The following is a 16,679-nucleotide window of genomic DNA, read 5'->3' as shown; positions in this document are numbered from 1 at the left end:
CTGCCCTGCCTCCCAGCACTCATTATTATATTCTGTTAACTTAGTTCTAGACGCATCTTCCAAGTTTCCTTAGCATTTTATTCGTTACCCATCTAGTCCGGGTGCCGACTTGGTATTGAATTTCTGTAGGGCTGCCCAGACCTCTGACTCGCCGATTTTTTTGTCTAATTCATCATTTACCTGCTTTGTGTAGCCAGGGTGCATGACGGGCGTTGCTTGCGAATGCATCTTTTCTCGACTTCCTTGAAGAAGCCCTGCTCTGTCCCCCGGTACGTTTGTATTAGCCCATTTATATTTTGCCTATGTGCCGCCTTGGTCCCGTCCGGGTCTAACAAATATCGAAGCATGTTTTCAGTTCTTGCCATTCCTATCTAACTGTCCATGTCGTTGCCTATTTCCACCCACTGCTGTCTACATAGCTGCTGGGTGTACGGTACTATGTCCCTGTTCCATTTGGCTGTCTTTCTACGAAGCGTCCGGTCGTATTTTGCTTTTTCCATCTCCGTTGCAACCCTTCCTTAGCTTCGCCCATGTGTAGAAGCTTATTGTCTACGTTCCCTAAATGCGCCTCTTTCGTAGCTGCCACAACATTTTCAGTTTTTCGGTCCATTCCTCAATGCCTTGTGTCGTGTCGCCTCCTCGCTTATTTTCCTGAATTTGTCCCAGTCGACAATCTTAACTTGTTTACCTTTTGTCTTGCGTGGTCCTGCCTTTAGCATTATATATATTACATTGTGATCGCTCCCAAAGTCGTGTTGCGTATTTGTCCACTGCATGCCCCGTATGTTCTTGGTGAATGTTCAATCTGGCGTAGTATCCACGCAAACGCGGGTACCTATTCTCGTGGCGACCATTGGGTCGGTCCCGAGGGTCCGGCCTTCCAGTTGCGCGTCTAGCCAGAGGTTCCTGCCTTTAGGAATATCGATTTTGTTGCCCCATGCCGCGTGTTGGGAGTTAAAATGACCTCCGATCACTACCGTTCGGTTCTCCGCTATGGCTAGGGTTTTTTAAGAGAGCGTCCTAAATTTATGGTGTCGGCATTTTTGACTGATATAAATATTTAATACAAAGAAACTGTCCTTTGTTTTCAGCATGGTTATGAGTTCTAGAAGAATGTGATCGATTGACTTAACCTCCATGTCGTGTTGCACGACCGAGTGATTTCGCTTTAGCAACGTCGTTAGCGCCTTCGTCTCCCCTTTGGAAGTACCAAACGACTTGTATGCCCACAAGTTTGCCAGCCTGTGCGTTTCCTGCATCATTATAATATCCGGGTTTTCTTCGTCTTTAGGGTGTTGTTGCAGAACGCATCGTTTTTGATCGTATCCTCTACAATTCCATTGACAAATCGTGTATCTATTTCGTCTGTCCATGGCGGCGTTACTGGTTGTCCGATCCCTCGGCAGGTACCGGGGCCCTAGTGTACGGCTTGATGGCCGTCTTAAACGGCATCCCCCGTCTTGTTTGCTGTCCCCATATTGCTAGTTTCGCTTCGAAGTCAGCCATCATTTGTTGCACTTGCTGTAGTATCACCTTTCCTAGCCCCTCTATCTTTGCCTCTATCTTTGCCTCAAGCCTCACTTCCAGTTGTTCTAGTTTAGTTTCAAATTTTGGTTTCGTTCTGTTTGATGCTGGCTGTTCTATGTACTGTGAGTAAAATTTTTTTTAATTATGGGGTTTTACGTGCCAAAACCACTTCCTGATTATGAGGAACGCCGTAGTGGAGGACTCCGGAAAGTGCGACCACCTGGGCTTTTTAACGGGCACCTAATTCTAAGTACATAGATGTTTTCGCATTTCGCTCCCATCGTAATGTGGCCGCCGTGGCCAGTATTAGATCCCGCGACTTCGTGCTCAATAGCCCAACATTATAGCCACTGGGTAACCCCGGCGGTTAGGCCAGCAAACGACGCTGAAAGATGTAATGCTGGTGTATCGAAACATTTTACAAATATATAATTTCGAAAAGGTTTGCCTGTACAGCCATGAGCATGTTTTAGGCCAAACCGCGTCCGAGACAAAGCCCAGAACACCCCTAACTTGGCGCTCCTAAGGTGGGACGATGTCTTTTAGGCAACAGGCATAGACGGTGGCTGCCATTGAGGTAGCTGGCACCGGAAAAAAATTCATACAAATTAGCTGTTTTTAGAGTACTGGTCCAGCTTCCTATCCAAGGTCCTTTTCTAAAAAGTAAGGCTGTCAGCAAAGCGACAAGGTTTATTACTGTGCTTACGAGTCATTGCGCATCTTATTTGACTCTTTTTAGTGGGACAGGGGCTGTTGCGCGGAAAGGGCAATGGCAGGACAAGGTAAAAAATACATTCTCTGGGCGCTGGCTAACAACTTAAAATTGATCATTAAACCATTCTCATTGGCCGTCGTTCACGCTCTCCAATTACAACGGCAATATTTGGGATCAGATCGAACCGCCACATGAATATAGTCGCCGTGCTAAAGGCCAATCGTGAATCATATTTATGTAATAGAAGTTACGCGTATGCAACCGCTGATACTGCTGAGCGTGTTCTGGAAAAGCTGTAACGAAACCTTGATAGTGCCGCAAAAGCGCAAGAGAACTAACGGCACTGTAACAGCCAAGGTGCAATGTAGAAAACGGACAGGTAACGACAGATAGAAATTTAAAATATTCAGCAAATCCAATTGAAATTGGAACCAATGATCTTGAAATACCTCACCTAATTTCCATTTCGCATGCGCATGTAGGGCAACATGGAGGAATATGTCCAGTGCCTGCAAATAATGCAAACAGAAAATATGAAATTACGTGGGAACCTACAGCGCTTTCGCCATCACTCTGAAGCACCTCACGCGTTGCGAAATGAAACACACAGCGGGTGCTCCGAGAAGCACAGGGTAGTGGAGGTGGGGGTGGAGGCAAGAATAAAACGTGTGGCATCTTTCGACATTGTGCCGTATCTGGGTCGCGCGCGCACGCTGGACGACGTCCTGCTGCTTGTTGTTTGCTACCGAAAAAAAAAAATGAAAACGAACAGTTCGCGGCACGTCGAGATAGTTGCGCAGCGGCACGAATCGCTAAGGCTTCTGCGAACGCAATGTGCATAGCGTGCATATGGCTAGGCGATACGCTGCCTCGCTGAGGCTGCGCGGAAAGGGACGCCCATTACTCGGTAGGCTTGCGGCATGGCAGTGGCCGCCTTTCACGTAGGATGCTCGTATATTGCGGATATAGAGGGACGCCCGGCGATAAAATAGTTCCGATATGCTTGCGCGCGGCGAAGGAGACGGAGGACGTGCATCCTGTTTCGTCGTCAAGCTCGTGCTGACAGCGCAATACTGTAACCAGCGCCGGCGTACGCTCCTGATATAACGGCAAAATCCAATAATGCACCATTATACGTTGCCTCACGTAAGAGCTTTACCGCGCCTCGGCGACGCTGAGATGTCGCATGGCGAGCGTTCGTATAGAGCAAGCGCATTGCGATGCAATATCACTTGCAGGCAGCCTACAGCCGCTATCTATGGCACCAGGGATTACCTTCTGTTCTCTGGGGCAGAGAAGGTGAGATAAAAAATGCATTTAAGATGTGCTCCAAGAAAACGCTGGCAGAAATCTAACAGAGCTTCCGTCGTATTTGTGTTTTGTGCGTTAATTTTCCCGCAGTAGTAAAACATTTGCTCAGAATAAATGGTCAAGGTAACTGTTTTTCTTGCGAAATACTTCACGCAGCAGCCTTAACGAGGCCGACAAAGAATTGAAAGAAATGATCAGCTACTAGAATGATATTCTGTTTCATTATATCGCACAGTATAGAATGAGGCTGTAAGGTTATAATGTTTGAAAGGAGGCTAAAGATTAGTGCTCTTCGCAACAAAGCGACCACAAGAACTGTACTGTTTTAGCTTCCACAAGCACTTCGTTCACCTGTACTTTGGCTCAAGAGAAATACTGTGCATGTAGAGAGCTCTAATTATTAGGTTAAATTCCACCGAGAAGGAGAATATAGCCCTATTTTAACCACTGGTATATCGAGTTGCTGCACCTAGCGATGATAGGCTGAATGACCTCATGTATCGAGAAACTCGTGTGAAGTATTTTCCATCCCTTCTAGCCAACTGAATAACTGCTGAAACCCATACCAGACCTGCAATAGGTGACTAGTCTGACCTGCCTTCTGTAAAATTCAGATTGCAGGGGAATTTTTTTTTTTCAGAAAACCACGGCTAAAGGTCAACCCACACAAACAAATTGACATTTTTGACCGGTTTAGATGGTTGCTTTCTTTCAATTTTTCTAGAAGTAAAGTTTGCGGAGTCGACATTTATACCTGTCCGAGGTATATGCCAGTTTTTACGGTACCTTTCTCAAGACAAACTGCCAAATACTACACTAGTGTAACGTTCCCCTGATATAGAAGGGTATTTCGGACGCTATTACATCAACACTCTAAAATAATGTCCCTCCTAAAAGTGAAAAGGGTGTAAGTGTGCCTAGCATTTAACCCCTTAGGGTGTGACTTAGAGACATTTAGACCCTTTGTACCCTTTGAAGGGTTTAAACTATTTTCCAGTAAACCATATTATTTATAGGCTACATTATTTTTGTTGTATTGCACAGGGAAGATAATCTTATTTGTAAATACATTCGTCAGCATTTTCAAAAATAAAAGAAAGAAATATACTTGCTTTGAGTAGTCAGGTAGACTTGTCATGCGCTTTAGCTCCTTAATTGCTTATGATTCTTATGTTACAGTGGACTCCATTAGCCCTGTCGTCATGCGTGCAGACAGCTTTGTTTATAAAGTTGTGCGAGAGCCGTTCCATAACTTCGATCGTTGCAATATACGAGGTAAATTGGCGAAATGTTATAAGTTTACAAGGTGCGATGCACATGTGTTCGTTCAAAATCGCCAAAATCACCCTGTGTTCAATGGCGAGCGAGCGGTCACAGTCCAGCCTTCGGTATGCCCTCCCCACGTGCTCTCTCCTTTTTGCATCATAGTTCTGTAGAAGATATACAGACACTAAGCCAGTACCGGACGTCGCGCTGGCGTTATCTTCTTTTTCGTAGACACCATTCATACTCTGTTATTGGGACTCGGCGAATTTCGGCTGCACGCTTTTGCTGCTCTTACCGTCGGAAGTATACAGTCCAAAACACCCGGTAAAATAATTTGGTTGCTTACTGCAGGCCAGCGTACCGGAAGTCGAGTACCGGTACTCGAGCGTACCGGAATCTTGTAAGAACGCTAACATAATCCTAATCCATAAGAAAGGGGACGCCAAAGACTTGAAAAATTAGAGACCGATCAGCTTACAGTTTGTTGCCTACAAACTATTTACTAAGGTAATCGCAAATAGAATCAGGAACACCTTAGACTCCTGTCAAGCAAAGGACCAGGCAGGATTCCGTAAAGGCTACTCAACAATAGACCATATTCACACTATCAATCAGGTGATAGAAAAATGTGCGGAATATAACCAGCCCTTATATATAGCTTTCATTGATTACGAGAAAGCTTTTGATTCTGTCGAAACCTCAGCAGTCATGCAGGCATTACGGAATCAGGGTGTAGACGAGCCGTATGTAAAAAGACTGAAAGATATTTATAGCGGCTCCACAGCCACGGTAGTCCTCCATCAAGAAAGCAACAAAATCCCAATAAAGAAAGGCGTCAGGCAGGGAGATACGATCTCTCCAATGCTATTCACAGCGTGTTTACAGGAGGTATTCAGAGACCTGGATTGGGAAGAATTGGGGATAAGAGTTAATGGAGAATACCTTAGTAACTTGCGATTCGCTGATGATATTGCTGATGATATTGCCTTAACTCAGGGGACCAATTGCAACGCATGCTCACTGACCTGGAGAGGCAAACCAGAAGAGTGGGTCTAAAAATTCATCTGCAGAAAACTAAAGTAATGTTTAACAGTATTGGAATAGAACAGCAATTTACAATAGGTAGCGAGGCACTGGAAGTGGTAAGGGAATACATCTATTTAGAGCAGGTAGTGACCGCGGCTTCGGATCATGAGACGGAAATAATTAGAAGAATAAGAATGGGTTGGGGTGCGTTTGGCAGGCAATCTCAGATCATGATCAGCAGGTTGCCATTATCTCTCAAGATAAAAGTGTATAATAGCTGTGTCTTACCAGTACTCACTTACGGGGCAGAAACCTGGAATCTTACGAACAGGGTTCTACTTAAATTGAGGACGACGCAACGAGCTATGGAAAGAAAAATGATGGGTGTAACGTTAAGGGATAACAAAAGAGCAGATTGGGTGAGGGAACAAACGCGAGTTAATGACATCTTAGTTGAAATCAAGAAAAAAAATGGGCATGGGCAGGACATGTATTGAGGAGGGAAGATGACCGAAGGTCATTAAGGGTTAGGCACTGGATTCCAAAGGAAGGGAAGCGTAGCAGGGGGCGGCAGAAAGTTAGGTGGGCGGATGAGATTAAGAAGTTTGCAGGGATGACATGGCCACAATTGGTTCATGACCGGGGTAGTTGTAGAAGTATGGGAGAGGCCTTTGCCCCGCAGTGGCCGTAACCAGGCTGCTGCTGCTGATGATGATGATGCAGGCCAGTGCTACGAAGAGGAAGGGCGGGCATGCAGCTGGCATGAAAAAAGCGCGTGAGAAGACGGATCTGAACTGACCTCCCACCTATGTGGATCAGTGAACCGCTATTACCCTGCTTCCGTGATGGGCAGGACTCACCTGGAGTCCCGACGTTTGAAGAAAGGACTAGATAACTTGGAGAAAAGCAGGCGATTGTTTCCTTTATTTTCAAACGTGGTTTCGTAGGGGAGGGGGAGCAAGGGTGCTTTTAAGTTTAGTGAGTAATGTGTCCGTGAATTGTAATATGGCACATAGTTGTTGGTAGTTCCCAAGCGTGTGAAGACGGAAGCCTTTATAAAGCCGTCACATATATAAATGAAGCTTTAAGTCTCATCGGGCATAGTTCCTATAGTGGGCCTGCGTGCTAGCTTCAGCGACTAATTATTCGTGAACTGCAAGCACTGCGACTGCCTCTGGGCATGCTTAAGTGGAAACTTTAGCTCGGGTGCGCCTTTGTATATACATATAACAGGAGAATTAGTTTTTCTTGGTAACCACTTCACCAAACTTGACGAGGTGTGTGGCATTTAAAAGCAAAACTGAAAGTTTAGTTACTGCTGGTTGGAATTTTTTATTTAGGTAGTCAATTTTTTACTAAAAGTTGGCAGAAATTGCAGTCCTGTCTGCTCCTTTCTGTGTCCGTGTTTCACTTCGCGCTAGAAGCCAAAATCATGTTACCGTACCAACTCGCCCCACTGTCTATCCTTTTGCATTAGGTGCACTTCATGAGAGTTTGCTAATGATACGAGTCCAGGCTTATTTTTTATCACAATGTTGTAAACATTTCATATCACATTGTTAATGAGACTTCGAAGAAGGATATATCGCATCTACCTACGAACCATTCATTACCGTAGGGTGTTTGAGAAGGCAACGCAAAAAAATTGTCACAGGAACTGGGCCACCACTTTATTTATTCGCTTTGCTAGACTATATTGCAAAGTTTCAGTAATTAGGGAAAGAATTAGGAGGATCCAGGGGCTCCATTTTCATTAGTCGCACTCAGACGCAATGGCGGATAAGGAAGCAAGAGAAAGCACATGTAAAGGTAACTGTTGTGTTTAACTTAAATGCAGAAATTGCTGCATTGAAGGTAAAAAGAAGGTGGACGGAACGTTAACTTGCCGCAAAAGGGGACCAAGCACAAGTCTGCATTATGCGTCTGGTGCTCTACCTATTAGGCTACCACGATGCCATCCCTCCTCCCACTTGACTGGGTATTTCAGTACAAGATTGGTCCTCAGGGCCAAGATGCCGGACGTGCGACACCCTTTAAAGCGCAGGTGTGGCGTATCGCGTGATTGAATAGGAGCGTGCAGGCTGGCAAAAAGGTTACGTGCAGTACAGTCGCGACCTGCAGCAAGTTTTCTTCCACCCTCCTTTTTCCGTTATCTTAATGTCTCTACATTTAAATTCGACATAGCAATTACCTAGCCTTATGCTTTGTCTGACTTCACTATCTGTCACTTCATACGATTGAAATGTCTAGTACTCACTCTTTCTTCTTTTTAGGAAACAATGAAAAGTTTCATACATCAATTCAGTGCACAGTTTAAACATTCCGATGGCGCATGACCCTGCTTAGCGAAGAGATGACGACCGGAGGCGCGCTTTGGTTTTCGCTCGTCCGTGTGTTTATATGAGGTTGTGTAATCTTTATAGTGAGCAACCAATAACCAGCTAAGGTTTTCACTGTGGTTGCATCAGTTCCTCATCTCTGTAATCAAAAAACGCTGCACCCACTGTCGCAGACAGCTCAATGATTTTTTCCCTGAGCGGTTCGTTCTCATTTGCCCTTTCTTCGTTCAATATTCAGATGCCTAGACATGAAGGTGCTCTTTATCTCGCGAGTAGAATGTGCGTTTAACACCGTATTCATTGTGCACCCAGCCCTTAGGCCACACAGCCACAGCACCTTGATGAACGAGCATAACTGATTAATACAAAGAGAGAATATAGGGTGCCTAATTGAAACCCACATTCTGTTTTCTGTGTTCTTACAAAGGGTTATTACGTATCTCGTATAAAGTTGCAGAAGTTGTAGGAAGACACACACTATACCACGCACAGAGTGATGAAGAAATGTAACATCAACACGAGGTAAAAAATCCTCAAAAGTTGTCTCAGGGGCAACGCCTCTTGTTGACGCAAGGTACCATGCCAGCAGATGACGGCGTATGTGTTGCGAAGCAATGTTGCAGCCTATGACGGCGTCAAGGGCTCATATCATTGAGGACTCTGTAGAGAAAAGGGTAGCCAGGAAAGTGATAGAGTCAGAACTTTGCAGACAGTCTGTGCCGGCACAGGATATTAACAACTTTTGCACATTGAGTAGAAACGTGCCAGAAGGGGGTTTTGCGAAGCAAGTGTTCACTGACGAAGAATTACATCTCTGATATTTCCATACATCTGCGCGAAGTTGTTAGAAATTCGAGTTTTTTCCGGAATCTCACAAATGATATTATAGACTCTCACATGACCACTCAGACACGACAAATATTCTTGTAATCGTCTTTATCTGTTGTTGTAGACTTACCTATACAGACACGCGACTTCCATCCGTGGGTTACGAGCCTTCCGGCTTCGAGAATAAATCTGCGTTTCTCCAATGTTGGTCATGGATTCACAAAGCATCCATGTTTATTCGTAAGGCGTAAATCGTCCACTGTACGATGTATTAAATCAAGCAAAACACTTCTAGACAAAATCAAGATGCATGAAACAAGCGTAGACTCGTTGCTACCCTTCGGCGTTATCGACTATGCAATGTACATGCTTCGAGCGGCCCAAAAATTGAAGCGCTGCGACAGTGGTACGAAGAAAAATTAATGTTTCCGGTGCAGCTTAGCATTTAGAATATCACTAGGCTACAACCTCTTAGTATCCATTCGTAAATAATTACGAAACTGTGAATTACTATTACTTACCGCGCCTTGTGCACATATTGTGTAGGACACCAGCTCATTAAAATTTATGTTATTTAGCTGAAGGGAACTAGGGCGCCGTCGACACCACCCTCCAATCATTCAGTCTATCTGGGACGAAAGCGTTTTGCCTGATAAGGTTTCAAACCAACTGTTATCATATCTCATCTTCCCTGTCTAATTCCACCCCACCTCATGTCATACCACGACACTTGTCCATGCTACGGTTCACCACTAGTAACGTTTGATGTCGCGGCAGAGAGCCTGGAAACCAGCCAGTTTTATTTAAACAAAAATATTTGAAGTTCTGATTTGTACGTTTACGCTTGCCTGTATTTGGTTGCCTTTCGTCCAAATAGTCTCTCGGAGAACCCGTTATCCTGGTGATGACCTAGTCACGCTATTGACAGTGAGGATGATACAAAAGCAAATTGACGAGGGCCCCCATTGAGTGTGGTGTTTTATAGCGATCGCAATTATATGGATACTCCAAGCTTCATGAGGTTCCGTATAATGTCCAAGGCCGATAACATCGCTGTTACGTGCACTACGCTGTGGGTGTGAGTGAAGGCGTGTGAAGGGAACCGACGATCGCGGCTAAATCTTGCCCGCGCGAAGTAGACGAAAACGGGTGGAAAGCGCGCCGTCTCCCGTCGTGCGCGAGTCACCCAGCGTTGCGAGGCAGTGGGGGGAGGAGAAAGGGGGGGAAGCGACATTTTACTGCGGCTGTAAAGGCACATTTATAGTCCGACGTTATCGGCGCGCGGGCGAGCGTCGTTCGCGGTCAGTCACGCTACGTCGGTTGCGCTGCGCCAGCCGAGATGCCATCCCCTCTACACTTCAACGCGTCCGCCGTCGGTTATTATCTTCGGAGCATGCGCAGAACGTTCGCCAAGTCGCGCGCCGTCCGCAAAAGTCGTCTGCGGAGTCGTGATGGCGCCTTTTTCTTCGCGCGCAATGCATTGTGGTGTGAGAGTTCCGCCGACTCCAACGCGCGAATGGCTCAGGTGCCATATCGGCGCCGGGCCCGTCGGGGCGCGTCGGAAGCTGCGGTTTACGTTGGCTGCGCCGTTTTCACCGACGTAACGTAGCGTGCGCGCACGCGGGCGTTACGTCGGACTATAAACGGCCCTTAACTGCGCATGTGGCGGCGGCGCACAGGCGCCCGTGTCGAAGCTATGGACTATGTGCGTAAGCGGCTGGTTGCTTTGTGCGCGCTGTGTGTTCTTGGCGCTCACCTTTCGTTGAAGCGATAGACAGCACGAATGTCAGCGAGCTCCAGTGGTCATCGAGACAGATGTGTTCATGTTTGCTTGTGAGCGCGTGACATCATGCTTCTTAATTTAGTTAGTGGGCCTATGTTTACAAGTTTATATGGCCGATAAAACTGATATCCTTGCTTCGTTTAGCTGTCCACTAGTTTGCTACCGCAATCTATGCTTCGCGTTCTGTGCGAAGCTGCGATTTTTTTCTGTAGCTACCTAAGCAGCTTGAACAATGTCATATGGAACAACACAATATAGAACATTGAGATGAATAAGCGGACCTGATGTCATATATGCCATTTTGCGGTCCGTTTCACGGCTTCTTCAGTAGCGCGGTAGATTAGTGGATACAGATGCAGCGCCGCTTTTCACAGAGCTGTCTGTAGAAAATATACTGCCGTATTGATACCGCAGTGCCTACCTCTTGTTAAGCGATGTGCATAGGCGTCATCGGTGCTTATACGTTGCGTGGGGTAAATGGCATACGTTACTTCGCGTGAAAACTCCCTATGCAGCCTCTAATAAAAACTCTGGATAGGAGGTAATATGTTTCAGCTATAAAATAAGCGCTCCATATTTATTAAGAAAACAGACAATGCGGGGTCCATTACGAACAACGGCTCCCAAGGGAGGTAATAAATAGGCGCGAACGATTTACTTGACCAGAATCATCACCGCTGGCGAGTCGTGTATTGCGGCATAAAACAGCAGATGTGCTTACTTGGATTTCTTTTACGTCAAATGGTGTAAACAGTGCCGCAAAGCGCAACTCATCCCACAGGCCTTCGTTGCTTACTACTTTACTACGCATATTCCCTCGGAACGATGCGTACTACATTCGCACAAACCGTTGCATGCATTAATTTCTTTTCTGTCAGGATAAATTGCAGCGCGGAGCCCTTATGCATATCGTAAAGGAATACGTTCTGTGTGGGTAATACTTCCCTTTACGCAAATTGGCTTAGGAACCACTGCTTCAAGGCACATCGTACAAAACACGTTGGGTTGTCTACAGAAGCTGCCTGGGATACACAGGCTTATCACTTTTGAGTTTATGGAGCTTTTAAGATAGTCTCTCGTAGACAAGATAGTTGTAATCTCTGAGCTGGTATATTCATAGGGCTGGGCATTACTTGAACTAGAAATCACAACACATATTCAACTACTTGACAAAAATGCACTAACTATCTTTTGAATTATTTGCATTACGGCAAATATTGCAACTTACGAATTGTGGCCAGTGACTTTTCAAAGCATATTCACTTGGAATGAATTTCCAGAATGATGCCAGTTTGGAGATATGCGCCATCAAACTTGCCCTAAGAATATACTGTTGTCCCACTGTGTTAACAAAACATTATTTTATGCAATTAAGCTCATACCTAACTGGAACACCCTTGTATTTAGTACCACACTTCGGGAAATATCCCGAAACTGGCGTCATCCTGGAAATTAATTTCAAGTAGATACGTCTTGCAAGTCCATAGACTACGATTAGGGAATTGTATGTGCCATAAAGTAATTAATTAAGAAGTTAATTTGTGGATTTTCGTTAAGTGCTTGAGTATGTATTTCGATGTCTCGTCCTAGTAATGTCCGCCTCATTGGAGAACCCAGCTAAAGGACAAGAATTATGCTATCTGCGACAGGTGATATCTATAAATTCCATAAAACTTAAGAATGATCACCCAAGTAGAATACTTGTAGGCTATTGGGCATTACACGGAGGAACACAAACCGTGTTGTAAAGCATTGGGTATGCTGCGGTGTCAATGAATAAGAACACCTTCTTAACCTTTCTAATTCGAACACTTTATGCGCTGACTAAATATTGAACAAGCTTTATAAAGGTACGGGCCGGTTTGGAAAAGTAATAGAGCCGTTTATGCTAGACCATTAAATCAGTGAGCATCTATGGATGTTCACTGCGGAATTTGTAGCTGTGAGTCCTAGTTTTCCCCTGCAATGCAATGAACGAAATAAGGTTTACGCTTACGCGTGAATTTCGAAAGCCTTCATTCGGAAAAACAGAGCACGTATGACAGTGGTGCTTTCGCAGCCGCGTAAACAAGCAAGATGAGAATGCTTAGTAGCACGCGCTTTGTTATTTTTATGATGGCTTTGTTGAATTATTCGTCATAATTATACGTTAGTTCTAGCGCTTTAAGAAGTACTCATGAAGTAAGTGCCGAAAATTTTATTATATCATTCAGTAGATGAGCTGGCTGTAGGCTTTCCTTGTTGTCCCACTACCGTCGCCGTAGAGTTAGACCACATTGCATGAGCGCATATTGTGCGATTTCGCCTTGACAGGTGGACTACCTGAAAAAGCGTCCATCCCTTACATGATCTATTGCGCTCTCTAGGTACTCAAATAAAAAGTCAAATAAAAAGATTCACTAAACTTATATTTCCGTATTTTCCCGAATATTGCCTCAGGGACCAGCTTCGACTGAAAAGACATCTTTCAGAGTGTCTACAACCATGATACATTGTATACATTATTTGGTGCCAGCATACAGTATAGATTCAAAATTCAGTAGGTGTCGGTGTCATCACAAATGTCGTACTTTGCGCACATATCAATTTGCTGCTTGAAACGAGCTTTCGCGCATGTTCTCACCAATTGAAACCCTAAATAGGAGCTCCTTTCGTCATCGCGAATGGCAGTTACATTCACATCACGAGCTCCCAGCTGGAAGTGTGTCTTCTTTGCTGAGTCACTACGGAGCGTATTTCACAGTGAGATCTTGTCGAAAAAAATTACAGGCTCAGTCGCGCCTCATTTGCACCAAATTGCCCCGATTAGAAAAAAATTAAATTATGGAGAGTGAGCACCCATATATAGTCTACACCCCACGAAATTTTCACTTTCATTTTGTAAGTTCGCGGACAATGGCGCATAAGATATGGTATTTTCTTTTAGTGCGCTTATTGTAACTGCGAATTTCAAACCGAACATTATTCAGATCCGGTCTACATTAAACAAATCTAGGACTATTAGCACCAGTTCAGAGGTCGCTGTCCGCAAACTTTGATGAAAATACATAGACATTATTTGTGGGACGCTTGTTCTAGTGAGAGGCTTTTGGTGAACCTAACGCAATTGCATAATATATTTCGTACCACATTTACTGACGGTTTTCTCGAAAGTCGTGCTACTCAAGATCTCCGCTAAGTAAACGTGTCTTCACTGCTACTCGGCACCCGTTTCGCAATTGCAATATTTGTAGTTATGCGAATAGTTCGGAGCTCGATTATGAAATCTTTTCCGATTAGCTGCTAAGGCATTGAACTTTCTCGTACTTATAATTTCCAGCTGCTCTTTCAAGGCCACTTGAAAAAAAAAAACGGAAAAGCACTATCTGTCACAAGCACTGTTAAAAAATATTTCCACTAGATGTTATGCAGATCAAATGGGAATTCTCGAATCTATGTGAAACGGCTTGTGAAATGCTATAAATTGCTTCATTCCATTCCCCTGTCTTTGGCGTAAACTAGCGCTTGCGCTTGTGCTACCGACCTCTTCACTTCTCTAAAGCTCAACGCTCTCCGCTTAATGCACGCTCTGGTCCCATACTGTTCACTTCACTTCTTTCTCCACACACGGCTGCTTTCGAGGAGAACTTTTTCACTTCCCTGCAGATCACTTGTTCAATTTTCTATTGCCAACTTCATCTCTTCTTGCCTCTTCTTCGGCTTGTCTATCCGAGCACCTATCCAATGGCACATACCAATTCTGGACGATTGGCGCAAAATGTTCCCGTGCCTCACCTCGTCTCACATGCCCAGCTGCGCAAACACAATGACCCTAGCTGCCTGTTCCGGCACATATCGAGTGGTACATGCCCCGTTTCCGTTATCCAGTGGCTGACGTTCTCGATCCTTGCAGGTATCCAGTGACACATAGCCAGTTACATGCACTTAGTTCACCGAGTTGCCTATTCCCAACTTGTCTAATGGCACTCATACCATGTGGCGCAAACCCAAGTTGGCATGAAAGAGGCCACATACAAGAAGACATTCTAAAGATTGCGTGACGTTCCCAAATAATGTTCATCATATTATTACCAAGCGGTAAGTCTCCTACCCCAGCAGCATCCAGACCAGCGCGTCGCAAATGGTACGTTCCCGCCCCGGGTTGGCGGTCGACGCTTGCCTCGTTGCGCTAGAGCGCTAATACTCAAGCTGAGGGTTGGTTGTGCGAGCGTACGCGAACGTTCATACAGACAAGGGCGTGTGGCCAGTCCTTCGTGTACGTCTTGCGGCTGCTGCGAGACACTTCAGCACCTGATATTTGAGTGTCCGGCTTTCAGATAGCATCACATGTCGCTAGTGAGAGACTATCATCTCCTTTGCCTACGACACTCCATACTCGGCGATGTGCGACATTCGACAAATGTTTGTACCCCAGTGGTTGTGGGTCTCGACGCGATCCCGCTCATCACGCTCTACTTACTTTTCTAGCATATATACTTACTTTTCTATATTTATATATACATATATATATAGTCATATCATAAGAAGCCAACAAACACTGACACCAAGGACCAGATAGGGGAAATTACTTATGCTTAATAAATGAAATGAAGAAACGATAAATTAATGGAAATTAAAGTGGATGAAAAAACAACTTGCCGCAGTTGGGAACCGAACCCACACGAAGGTTGTGGGTTCGGTTCGTGTGCATAAGCTCGTTACTGTAATCCAATGCGTAGAATGCTAAAATCGTTGCTTTATCCGTGCAAATTTCAGTACGTGAATTCTCATAGAGACCACACTTCGCTCCTTCTGTGGACAAAAAATCACACAACCGGCGCAGGTAGTTAATAAGTCTACATGTCTACATGTATGTATTGATTTAAATTCGCTGATCTCTATTGAGAAGGAAAGAAAATGGAATTTTCGGAAAAGAAATGGCGTTTGCGAAAGCTAATTTGCTCGTGCAACGCCGTTGTCATCGACGTGTCAACATCACACATTGATGAGGCCCGTATCTCTCCTTGCGTTAGATGTCACCCATAGCATTTGGTTTTAAGAAGTATATGCTAGTTACGTTCCTGTAATTGGTAACTGCTTTAATATTGGCTTTGGTTCACTAAGCATGAACAGTGCAGGACCATGCAAGACTCTTTCACTATGTGCCACAAGCAACCAATAACCTATTTGTTGTGCATTTTTCCAAAGATAGAAGCAATCATACCGCTTCTTTCCGATCTTTCCGCAAATTGAGCGCGCAATTCGTTCAGGAGCGCACTATGAGACGCGAGGAAAGATACAGTGAAGAGACGTCACTGTGCGGTACTCAATGTGTAAATATGGGAAGCGTGTGCGTTGCCGGCAACGTTGAGGTTCAAGATTTTGTGGTTATTGTTTGCCAAGAATTTTCAATATTCAGCCAATCTCAACGTAGTGGGCAAGCATTGCGCTTTACTAGAAGGTCCTTTCCAGAACTTTGGAATTGAAACAATGAAATTGAAGAAGAAACTTTATTAAAAAGAATGGTCCGGCAGTTTTTGTGGTGGTGGCCTCACGTGACGGCTCGAAGTGCTTGGACGTGGGTGGCATCTTCGGCTTGCCGGATGGCCCAGAGCTGGACTTCCGACTCCGAACTTTTGAGAGCCGCCTCCCAGCGGTGGTGACGCCGGTGGAGAAGGTCCCCAGGGGCCCCCGCAGCTGGGGCGGCGTCGGGAAGGAGCGAGATCGAGGCTTCCTGTACGCTGGTAACGGCCGCGGTTATGGACACGTCGCGAACGGAGGTGGTTTCAATACTGTTGTTGCCGGCACATTCCCAGAGCATGTGTCACAGCGCTGCTCTCTGTCCGCACGCTTTACACGCATCAGTGGTAGCACGCAGCACGCAACAGTGGTTACTCGCATCACC

Source organism: Dermacentor andersoni, chromosome 3 (assembly GCF_023375885.2).
Source record: "Dermacentor andersoni chromosome 3, qqDerAnde1_hic_scaffold, whole genome shotgun sequence".
NCBI classification, from domain to species: domain Eukaryota; kingdom Metazoa; phylum Arthropoda; class Arachnida; order Ixodida; family Ixodidae; genus Dermacentor; species Dermacentor andersoni.
Note: the sequence above shows the minus strand (reverse complement) of the source record.